The sequence below is a fragment of the Rhinopithecus roxellana genome, chromosome 17, assembly GCF_007565055.1.
Source record: "Rhinopithecus roxellana isolate Shanxi Qingling chromosome 17, ASM756505v1, whole genome shotgun sequence".
Lineage (NCBI taxonomy): Eukaryota > Metazoa > Chordata > Mammalia > Primates > Cercopithecidae > Rhinopithecus > Rhinopithecus roxellana.
This window is the reverse complement of record NC_044565.1, coordinates 91,433,935-91,447,206: the sequence shown is the minus strand read 5'-3', so window position 1 is coordinate 91,447,206 and position 13,272 is coordinate 91,433,935.

Below are 13,272 nucleotides of genomic sequence, written 5' to 3'. Positions count from 1 at the left end.
GAGACCATAATATACACTTTGCAGGGGCACTGTGAACAATAAATGATCTGCTAAAGGCCACCGTACACAGTCAAAGTAAAATAAATGCGCTATGGCAGAGAGAATCATTTTGAATGGTGAATGAAGAATGTAACAAGGCATAAGCACCAAATGTGTGTTGAGAACTGTGATATTTCTGGGGGGTGTTAGAGCTGACATTGGCCTTGCATGAAGGGAAAGGTTCACACATGTGGACACAGCACAGAAAGGGCACTCCAGGCTGTTCAACCTGTGTTCAGGGTAAGTAAGACATGAGGAGCAGCCCAGAGCAGTGGCTGGTGTCACCACCTGGTGACCACAAGGGTGATGCTGGAGCCAGAAGGCTTTGGATTGCCTGGTTTCACAACTTCCAGAGGTTGGCAGTTTAGGATCATTATTCAAACCCTTTGTGCCTCCGATTACTCAATGTAAAAAGACAGGAAGCTCTGGCAATTTAATGTGTCAGTACATCTAAAGCACAAGAGCAGAGCATTTATACAAATCCAGTAAAAATTAGCTAATGTTGGTGTTATTTACTGCATGTGGAGAAGTGAGTATGGGGAAGGTGTTTTGGAATATTTTCAGCCTGGATCGCTTGAGCAGCAGCCTCTTCAAACCCATGGAAAATGTCTTGTATGGAGGAATTTCATGCACTCTTACAGGAGTGGGCAAGGGAGTTCAACTACAGTTGAAGTTCAATGAGGATAGAAATTAGATTTTGCTGTTGTAATTCACCAATTCATCCTCAGCACTCAATGTCTTGCCAGTGGAGGTACTCTGAATATTTCCAGATTGAACGTACTTGTCTAAAGTTTAGGCTATAGCCTAAAGTAGCTTTTCAGTCCTATTATTTGCATAAACTAGGGTGTAATCAGTGTGAATGAAACACTTGAAGCCCATTACATCAAGCCAGATAGACCACAGTTTAAATCATCCTGGGATAGGAGTCTAGATTTCTCCTCTGCTTGCTTGTATGACATTCAAACTCACTTGCTCTCAGGTTCCACCTTTATGAAATGATAAATTTGTGGGTTGTGTTCTATTCTAGTCTGTTACTTTGCATGGTTTTGTAAATTAATAATAATACCATAATTATGTAAATCCCAGTCCAGATTCTATCTTTCTATTTTACAATCTATATAACTTACCTACCATATTTGCTAGGAGTGTAACTACATGTTAATGAAACATCAAGAGTTCAGTCTAGGTCCTGTTGCTTGCTTCACAGAAAGCCAATCATTGAAACAAGGAGTATTGCCAGGGAAAGCGGCTTTATTTGGATACTGCAGCCAAGGAGAATGGGACATCACTCAAAAATCCATCTTCTCAATGGACTAAAATTAGAGGTAGAAAAAGAAGGGGAGAAACGTAACTAAGTATGGGAAAATAGGAATTAGGAGAGGATTAGGAAGAGAAGGTGGTCAACAGGCAGCTGCAGGTTACATATGCAACCATAATCGGCGAGGGGTCTGGGTCTGACATCTCATTGTCCAGGTGTAGTTATCTGGTGAGTTGAGTTCCTTGAAACTGTCTTGGAAGTCTGATAGTTGGTTTCTTGACAAAGGAACTCAGATAAAAAAAAAATGTAAGCTTCTTCAGTTTTAAGACTGAGAGGGTCAACTTTTTTCTTTCTTTTTCTTTTTTTTTTCAAAAGAAACCATAAACATCAGTTCTATGGGACAATTGGGCCAGTTGCATAAACATTACAACATATAAGCAAGTGTATGAGACAGGTACTGGTCCATAACCAATGTTCAATGAGCCCCTCCTTATTTCTCAGCCTTAGTAATATTTAAGTGATTTTCTTCCATAAGTTAACAGGCATAAAGTGTTATCGACAGTCCTGGCAGAAGAGTAAGATGTCTCATTGAATCTATTCCCTGGTTTATGTCTCCCACACTATTCTTATTTAAATGGAATTATCCTGTTATCACATTACCATTTTACAGATAAACTCTATGTAATATAAGCACCATGCAGAGCATTATAGCCATGCTAAAATATCATTTTTCCTGGGAAATAATATCAGTATCAAGGTGTATGGCAAGAAAATATAAATCTTTCTTTCAACGGGCTGAGAATTAAAAAAAGAGTAATGATTCTGTACAATTATAGTATAAGAAAAATGAGGTTGGATATTTAGGTAGTGTTGATTAGAAAGCAGAAAACAATCATTTGCCGCAGTGACTGATTTATGGTTTCCTCTTAGTGCACATGTTGAGGTTATTTCCTCCGGAAGGAAGCTGTAGACAAATTCATAATTTATAATATTTAGGAATACACTAGTGATAAAGTAGCTAGTGTTAACAGGAGAACAGCTATTCCAAGGATTATGCTACTGTTTTTAGGATGTTGATGGTACTATTTTTATGATCATTAATTTTAATACTGGTCGATGAATCTCATTTTCAAACTAATAGCTGCATGAAGCATCATAGGTATAGTAAAAAGAATTAGGGAAGCTGGATTTGAGACAAGCTTCTTTGCGCTCTGGCAATGGAATTTTTTCCCCTAATTCTATGAACTTCACTTATCATATTGATAAGATGTGTGAAACATAGTGTAATATGTGAAAGCACTGTAAAAATGATAAAGTGACATAGCATAACCATTGATTTGTGAATGTTAGTTGAATAATAGTCGTTGTCAAATCTATGAAAAATATATGTGTATGTGTTATGATATCCAAAGACTAAGATCTTTTTAAATGTTAACCACAGGCATGAATTCCAGTGGTTGATTGGTTGGTTGGCTGTTTTTTTTTGTGTGTGTAATTTTCCCAGTTATTCCACCCAACATTCCCTGCTCTCTAGTATAATGACTCTCAGATATTCATTTGGGCCTAACACAAGATTAGGTTTTTTATATTTCTTGTGCAAAATTTTCTAAACCATGTTATTTTGAAAAGATTAAAACTAAGTCTATTAAGAAAAATAAAGTTATCAAATTAGATTAATAAACAGACATCAACTTGAAACATCCTCTACCACATAATCTGCCCGTGACTGTAGAAAGTGTAATTTTTGTGGAGCCTCACAACATTGCAGGTAAGTAACTTTTTCATCCCAATTGGTTATTTAGATTTGTTTTTCTATCTAGAAAGTCTGGGTTTTAGACCTTTGTCCTAAAAACTTTACACAACTTTAAAACTGAATATCTTTAGTCTTAATGAAACCTGAATGATTGTGTAATGAATTCCTGTGTATTTCTACCATTTCACTAAGAGTAAGGTATCATTGAAGAATGAATTTCCTGATCATGACAATTACTGCCACAATCTCATATTCAGACACTCTGTGGTGACCCATTTCTGGGTTGGAAATCCAGAACAGAGTATGAATCATATAAATACACACGATTTCAAGCTTAAGGAGGTTTTATCCCAACTTCATTGGGATGGGAAGCATGAAGGAGGAGTTAATCAGCCTCTAACCATTTTCTTGAAAGTGAAAAATTTGATTGTCCCAATTAGAAATGAGGTTGTCATGGCTGTTATTTTTCTGATTTATTGCCTGTCAATGGCAGACACCAACAATAGACTTTGAATTCTTGAAATATAATACAGATAGCCCCTCTTACCTTTTAAGTTGGAAAGACTGTATTTTTCTTCCCTAGAAAAGAGTATGCTGTTTAGTATTGTGCATGTGTGACTGTGCATATCCAAACATACTTGTTCACGTGTTGATTGTGGGAACTGGTTGATATGTATCATCTAATTTAAAATTCACAACAATGGGAAGGATTATATTTCCTATGTAGCTTGTTGTAAATGACAGTTAATAAATGAGATAAGTTGAATCAATAGCCATAGCTATCTGATTCAAAATACTGCACATACGTTTTTGTGTGTTTGTGCATGAGGGATATATGTATTTGCATGTACACTTAAAAAAATGAATGCAGCATATTACTAATCCAGATCTTGTCAGGAGTCGACCTATAGTACTATGCATAATTTTCCTCTGTCAGTTTGTATCATTGGCCAAAATCTAACAGATGTTTCTAAGAGTAAAAGCAGAGGGAACTAACAGTGTTATCATTGATGAAGTACAAGTGCTCACACAGCTATCTTTATTTCATGCCTGTGAGGTTGATCAGCCACATTTCTAGTTTGGGAGTCAGGTATGCCTCTTCTTATATTCTTATACCTTTTATATTAATAAAACACCATTTTGAAGTTTTGGGTTGACATTAAAAAAATGTACCTCAACTTAAAACTGACATCCAGTGTCCTTGCACAATGTTTTGAAAACATTATCCTTTCCACAGCAAATATCTGAACTTTAAAAAAAATTAATTTATCATAAATGGAAAGTTTTATTTCTGGATTGATATTCAATTCTGTTCTATTTTTCCATATGCCTATAGTATACCAATACTATACCCTATTGATTACTGTAACTTTATAGTGAGTTTTAAAATCAGGTAATATAAGTCCTTCAGTATTACATTTTTCCCGAGTTTTTCTGGCTATTTAAAGGCCTTTGCATCTTCAGGTAAATTTTAGGTGAGTTTATGAATTTTAACAACAAAAAAATTCTGCTTGGGTTGTGACAGACATTGAATTGAATCTATACATCAATTTAGGGGCTATCTTTATAATATTGAGTCTTCCAATCAATGAACATGGAATGGCATTCATTTATTTGGAACAATTATCTCACCAATATGTTGTAGTTTTAATTGAATATGTCTTGAAGTTATTTTATTAAATGTATTCCTAACTATTCCATATTTTTGTTATTATAAAATACATTATTTTCATAACTTCATATTTAAATTATTTGTTGTTAGTACATAAAATACAATTTATTGATCTTACATCTTGCAACCTTGCTAAACTTCTTTATTAGTTCTAGTAGTTTTTAATGCAGATTTGTTAGGATATTCTACATAATGATATCATCAGGGAATAAAAACAGTTTTACAGCTTCCTTTCTTAGTAGAATGGCATTAATGTTTGTTCTGATTAATGGATTGATTGTTTCATTAATAGATTTGCCTTATAATACTGGTGAGAACACCTGCACAATATTGAGTATCTTTCTGTGTATTTGTAGTTTTATTGCGGATTTATTATTCAGAAATGTGCTATTTAATACCTAAGAATTTGGATATTTCCCCCCTCTTATTGATTTCTAGTTTAATTACCTTATGTACATAAATAATATATTACATTAATTTGAATCACTAAAATTTGTTAAAGTTTCCATTAGGATATGTCTGTTTTGGTGAATGTTCCACATCTACTTGAAAAAAAAAACAACATTCGTGTGTTTGGGTGGAATGTTCTATAAATACCCATTAAATCTAGTTGGTTGATAATGTTCTAAATTCTTGCTGGTTTTCTAGCCCTTTATCATTTACAGATAAATGTTGAAGTTCTCTATTGTGAATTTGTACGTTTCTTCTTACTCTTTTGTTAGATTTTTCCATTTATAAAACCCTTTGTTAGACATATCTCCATTTGAGATTGTTGTGTCTTTTAGGTGAATTGATCGTTTTATCTTTATATACTATCTCTTTTTGTTTTGTTAGTTTTCTTTGGTCTAATATCTGTTTTGTCTCCAGCTTACTATTGATTTGTTTTTGCATGGTATAACTTTTTTCCATGTTTCTAATTGTAGCCTATCCATATCTTGTTCTTAAAGTGGGTTTATTTTCGATGGCGTTGGGTTATTATTTTTTAATCTATTATCCAAATCTAGTCTCTTTTATTGGTGCTTTAATACCACTTACATTTAATGTAATTAATGATATATTTAGATTTCAGTCTACTTTTTCTTATTTACCTTCTGTTAGTTCCCTCTGCTTTTTATTTCTCTTTTTTCCCTTCCTCATTCTGCCTTCTGTTTGGGTTATTTAAACATGTATACAAAGCATTTCACTATAATTCATCTAGTTTCAAGATTATTTATTCATTTATTTACACTAGTCTTTTTTTTTTTTTTTTTTTTTTTTTTTTTTTTTTTTTTTTTTTTTTTTTTTTGAGACGGAGTCTTGCTCTGCCGCCCAGGCTGGAGTGCAGTGGCCGGATCTCAGCTCACTGCAAGCTCCGCCTCCCGGGTTCACGCCATTCTCCTGTCTCAGCCTCCCGAGTAGCTGGGACTACAGGCGCCCACCTCGTCGCCCGGCTAGTTTTTTGTATTTTTTAGTAGAGACGGGGTTTTACCGTATTAGCCAGGATGGTCTCGATCTCCTGACCTCATGATCCGCCCGTCTCGGCCTCCCAAAGTGCTGGGATTACAGGCTTGAGCCACCGCGCCCGGCCTACACTAGTCTTTTTACACTAATTTGTTGTTCTAGGAATTAAAAGTTTACAAACTAAACTTTTATAGTCTTCTTAGAATTAATACCCTCCAATTTCAATTGAATATAGAAAGCACTTATTTGTACTTCCAAATGTTTTCTATAATCAATTTGTCTATAAATTGTTTTACTTTTTTCTCCATAAAAATGCATGGTATTTTAATTGAAATTCTAACAATTTTAAATTAATTTAAGAAAAATTACATTTAATATGTTGAATTTGTCTTGATATGTGTTGACATTTGTTCAAGACCACCTTTTTTTTCAGGAATATTTTTAACATTTTTGTGTGTTAAAGCTATTTCTTGTTAAATTTGTGTGTGGTTCTTTTATTTATCTCTATTCTATTTTATTTATCTCTATTCTATTCTATTCATTTTCTTTCCTTATATATTTATTTTTGAATGTGCATAAAAGATACTGATCTTTTGAATATTATTTGTATCTCTAGCTAATTTACTAGATCCCCTTATTTTTTCCCATAAATCTGCCAATTTTGTTGAGTTTTATTGGCACATTTATGTGCACGTTTATACCATTTACATCAAAGGTGACATTACTTCTTCCTTTCCAATTTTTATACTCCATTTTTGGTGCCTAATCACATTGCCTAACTTCTCTACAATGGCATTGAATAGTTATAGAGATAGTGGCCTGCCTTGTCTAGTTCCAGACAAAGCAAAATAAGAGAAAAAGTAATGAAGAAGCTGCTGGTGTGTTACAATTAAGTCAGAACTCTTATTTGCTGGAGTCCTACATCTCTGTCTAATCTACATCTATGTCTACATCTACTGTGTCAAGGAAGTATTTAAGTGCTTTTTACAGGAATTGTCTGTTTAAAGCTTTTTCAGATTTTATTAAGATGGTTATATGACTTTTTTTAGCATTTTATATTTAATTGACAATAAATAAAAATTATTGTGTACATCACATACACTATGATGTCTATATGCATGTGTGCATTGTGGAATGATGAAATCAAGCTGATTAACACGTCTATCACCTCACATACTTATTTGTGGTGAGAAAACTTAAAATCTATTCCCTTCAAATTTTTCAAATATACATTATTATTAACTACAGTCACTATGCTGTGCAATAGATTAGCAGTACTTATTCCTCCAGTTTAACTAAAACTTTGTACCCATTGACCAATGTCTCCCCTTTGCTTTTCACCCCACTCCCCTGGCCTCTGGTAACCATCATTCTACTCCCAACCTCTGTGAGTTCAACTTTTTTATATTCCAGATATAAGTGAGATCATGTGGTATTTGTCTTTCTGTGCCTGTCTTATTTTACTTAGTGTAATGTCCTCTACATATTTTTAGGTTGATGCAAACGACAGAATTCCCTTTCCTTTTGGGGCTGAATAATGTTCCATTGTGTATACATATATTTTTTACCCACTAATCCATATTGAACACTTAGGTGGTTTCTGTATCTTGGCTTTTGTGAATAACACTGCAATGGACATTGGTGTGCACATATCTCTTTAGCATACTTATTTCAATTTGTTGGGATATATACCCAGAAGTGGGATTGCTGGATCATACAGTAATTCATTTCTTTTTTTTTTTTTGAGGAGTCTTCATAATGTTTTCCAAAATGGCTGTACTGACTTATATTCTCACCAACAGAGTGTAAGCGTTCCCTTTGCTTCACATCCTTGCCAACACTTGCCATCTTTCATCTTTGTGGTAATAGGCATTCTAACAGGGTAAGGTGATATCTCATTATTGTTTTTATAAATTGTATTTCCCTGATAATTTTTGTACTTAAGCATTTTTTATATATCTGTTTGCCTTTTGTACATCTTTTCCTGAGAAATGTTTATTTGTGGACTTTGCTCATTTTTAAGTAGGGTTATTTGCTTTCTTGTGATTGAGTAATCTGAGTCTCTTATATATTTTAGATATTAACTCCTCATGAGAGGATTTATATGTAATTTTTTCTCCCAATCTGTGGATCGTCTCTTCATTCTACGCATTTGTTTCATTTGCTGTGCAGAAGCTCCCATTTATCTATTTTTGTTTTTGTTGCCTGTGCTTTTGTGGTCATAATAAATAAATCACTCCCTAAACCAATGCCATGGCCATTTGGGCTCTTTTTTGGTTCCATATAAATTTTAAAATATTTTTTCTAGTTCTGTGAAGAATATCATTGGTAGTTTGATAGGAATAACATTGAATCTGTAAATCCCTTTGGGCGGTACAGCCCTTTTAATGACACTGATTTTTCCTATTAATGAGCATGGGATGTTTTTCCATTTGTTTGTGTCTTCTCTGACTTCTTTGAGCAGTGTTTTGTAATTCTCATTGTAGAGCTCTTTTACCTTCCTGGTTAACTGTATTCCTAGGTAGTGCATGTGTGTGTGGTGCGTGTGTGTATGTGTGTGTGTGGCAATTGTGAATGGGATCTCCTTTCTGATTTAGCTCTCAGTTTAGTTGTTGTTGGTGTATACGAATGCTAGTGCTTTTTGTACGTTGATCTTATATCCTGTGACTTTGCTGAAGTTGTTTATCAGCTGAAGTTGATATGGATTTTAATGATAAAAAATTCCTCCAATATATGATAAATCTAGACAATAGGTTTTATTGTATTTTTTAAGATTGTATGTTTCTTTTTTATTTCCTGTTTGATCAGAGTATTTAAAATATTGGATTATTATTAAATGCAAAGCATTTTTAAAATTTTGTCATTAATTTCTAGTTATATGTGATTTGTGATTAGATACATTTGTATTATTTTCTTATTATGTGTCAAGTTTTTCCTTGTAGTCAACTACTGCAAATTTAATGAATATTATATTTTTATTTGAAAAGACTTTGTGTGTGTGTTTATTACCTTCTTAATCATGTTCTTTTAATCTTCTATATCTTTACTAATTTTTGTTGATTTTATTTGTCTTGGATTTAGAATATGTGTTTTAGATTCTTCATTTTAGCATGTCTCTCTCTAAAGCATTTTTTAGTTTTCTTTTCTCTTACAAACTGATCTTTATTTTTTCTTGTAGCTCTGTATTTTCTTCCTTATAAATATTTTTGCTGTATTTTGAGGCTATAGACATTAATAGCTGATTTTTTTGAGTATTAAAGCTTTTAATATTATAAAGTGAACTAGAATCTATTATGATTTTATTCTGAAAGTAATCTCACTAGACACTAATATTTTATCCTTCACTCTCCTCCTACTTACTCTTCGATAGTTCATCGTTGTCACTTTTTTATGTTTAGCCTTTCTTGATTTTATTGTTTTATGTTTGTCTCGAGTGTTCTGCATAGGGTGAGGAAGCCTTTCTAACTTTTTAAATATTATCAGTACATTTGGCTTCAGTTCTCTTGTGGTTGTTTTATTTCTATTTTATTTTTTCTATCACTTTTTTATCATTTAAATTTCATGCTTTGGTTCAAATGTTCAAATTTTTATACTTACTTTTTTTTTTTTTTTTTTTTTTTGAGATGGAATCTCGCTCTGTCACCCAGGCTGGAGTGCAGTGGCCGGATCTCAGTTCACTGCAAGCTCCGCCTCCCGGGTTTACGTCATTCTCCTGCCTCAGCCTCCCAAATAGCTGGGACTACAGGCGCCCGCCACCTCGCCCGGCTAGTTTTTTGTATTTTTAATAGAGACGGGGTTTCACCGTGTTAGCCAGGATGGTCTCGATCTCCTGACCTCGTGATCCGCCCGTCTCGGCCTCCCAAAGTGCTGGGATTACGGGCTTGAGCCACCGCGCCCGGCCTATACTTACTTTTGTGCGTAATGCTCTCATCTCTGTTCCCCAAATTTGGATACAGTATATCGGTTCCCTGCTATTAGCTATAATGAACTTTACCAGCTAACTTTTCTTCCTCCTTTTCTCCTTTTCCTCCAAGATTTAATGTGAAGTAAAAATCTTTTATACCCATAGTTTTGTAGTTTAACTCTATCTTCATCATGAGACATATGCTATTCACGTACTTTACCTTTTCCATTATAATGTTCATTTTATTTTATTTCAGTTTACCAGAAAACATGTTAATTTACTACTCATGACTAAGTTTTTATGTTGCTGTCCCTCCGTTTTTTTGTTTTTTTGGGTTTTTTAAAATTATCTGAAGCTTGCTTTCTAATACATATTTCTCTTTTTAAATTAGCTCTTTAGTACGTGCTTGGCTAAATATCATCTTATTGCAAAGCAAAAACTGAATCCAAATTTTCACAAAAATTTGCTAATCCCAGTAATGATTCCTGTATCTGATGTTATTTGGATTTTTATTGAGGGGAATTTCACTAGAATGGAAATTTTTTCTCTGCACCCCAGAGTGTGATATCATTACTCCTCGGTATCCACTCTTAATTTCCTTTCTAAGTTGAAGCTTGTCTTTTACTTGTGAGCACGTTCATCACTTCGACTTGCCCTCACTCTTTTCTCCCTTTGCCTCTTTTTAGCATTTCTCTTCAGGGTTTAGCTAAGTGCCACGTGTGTTTGCAAAAATCTAAATCTTGGGAATACTTGGATATTTCTGCCTATGCAGGTGATTGCCTTTTTTGTTGATTGCTTCTGGCGTGCTTTTTTTGCTGCCACTCTCCATGAAAGATTAGTTGTTCAAGTTATGAGTTCTTGGAGGAAGATGCTATGTGAAACTTAACTTTACCATCTTTAGCTGCAATTTTAATTCCACTTGATCACACAAATCTTGCTTTCATATTTGTATTGACTATATCTCCTCTATGGCTTAACTTATGCACGTAAGCAATAGCAGTTCTGCCACTGCCTGTAGAGAGATGAAAGTGTTCTTGATCTGAGTGTTTTCAAGTCAGAATTATTTTTATATTTCTTTTCTAAAGAAATAATACAATATTTATCATTTAATAAATACTTTACAATGTATTAAAATATCTCTACCATTACTTGAGAAAATGATGTATCATGGAGATAATTGTATCCCAATATGGAAATAAAGAAGTATGGATATTCTTGAGGCATAAAAACATGGGTAGGACATAAGTGGTCACAAATATTAAAGTGTTTCCTTTCTACTTACATTATAGTGTGAAAAAGTTAGTCTAGTACTAGATGAGTAAGAGTCAAATAAGACAATGATTAGGAAGATAGTGTCTGGGAAGCCAACATTCAACTAGCTACTAGACTATGAATTAACCTAAGCCAAATTTCCCAATGCTTTAATAGTAAATTGATACTCTATCAAACAATTATATCCTATTAATAAGGCAGCATCATTACAACTGAAAAAATATGCAAGAGTAAAGTGAATCATTTGTGACTTTCTGATAAAAATATATTTTGCTTATCTTTAGAAGAAAACAAATTGATCTGCAGTCCAATTACCTTAGCAAAATAAATTTAAAGTTAGATTTGGAGTCAGCTAATAATTGACATTTGCCTTTCAAAATAATTTATGTTAGGAATTCAAAGTATATTATTTTATATAAGTTTAAACACAATTTGAGACATCTGCCAAATTTTACCTCAAAGATGGGGTAATTCATTGAACCTTTTGTGATTTGAAATATTGTTTTTTATCTTTTCTCAGATTAATGAAAATCATGAGAACTGCTTTATCGAACACCAATTTTTGCCAGGCTAAGCATTACATACACATATACACAAATATGCACACATACTGTGTATATTACATATACATAATCTTTACTTCACAAAAATACTTGCAAGAAAATGTTAATAAACCCATTTTACATGTGAAAAAATAGGCTCAACAAGATTCGTTACATTTCCCTCAGTTAAAGAGCTCATATTCTGCAGAGGCGATAACCAAACTTGTTCTGTCTATTCTACATCTTTCTGATGCTGCTCTACCTTTTCAAACTTCAATATAAATAAGAGTTAGCAATTATATTTATATAGATATTTGCAGTGTGTGAAGGAGGTGAGAAAACATTTACATTAATTTAGAATGAACTCATTGACTTTTACTTTCTTTTTTTTTTTTTTTTTTTTTTTTTTTTTTTTTTATTATACTTTAAGTTCTAGGGTACATGTGCATAACGTGCAGGTTTGTTACATATGTAAACTTATGCCATGTTGGTGTGCTGCACCCATCAACTCGTCAGCACCCATCAATTCATCATTTATATCATGTATAACTCCCCAATGCAATCCCTCCCTCCTCCCCCCTCCCCCCTCCCCATGATAGACCCCAGTGTGTGATGTTCCCCTTCCCGAGTCCAAGTGATCTCATTGTTCAGTTCCCACCTATGAGTGAGAACATGCAGTGTTTGGTTTTCTCTTCTTGTGATAGTTTGCTAAGAATGATGGTTTCCAGCTACATCCATGTCCCTACAAAGGACGCAAACTCATCCTTTTTTATGGCTGCATAGTATTCCATGGTGTATATGTGCCACATTTTCTTAATCCAGTCTGTCACAGATGGACATTTGGGTTGATTCCAAGTCTTTGCTATTGTGAATAGTGCCGCAATAAACATACGTGTACATGTGTCTTTGTAGTAGACTAATTTATAATCCTTTGGGTATATACCCAGTAGTGGGATGGCTGGGTCATATGGTACATCTAGTTCTAGATCCTTGAGGAATTGCCATACTGTTTTCCATAATGGTTGAACTAGTTTACAATCCCACCAACAGTGTAAAAGTGTTCCTATTTCTCCACATCCTCTCCAACACCTGTTGTTTCCTGACTTCTTAATGATTGCCATTCTAACTGGTGTGAGATGGTATCTCATTGTGGTTTTGATTTGCATTTCTCTGATGGCGAGTGACGATGAGCATTTTTTCATGTGTCTGTTGGCTGTATGAATATCTTCTTTTGAGAAATGTCTGTTCATATCCTTTCCCCACTTTTTGATGGGGTTGTTTGTTTTTTTCTCGTATATTTGTTTGAGTTCTTTGTAGATTCTGGATATTAGCCCTTTGTCAGATGAGTAGGTTGCAAAAATTTTCTCCCATTCTGTAGGTTGCCTGTTCACT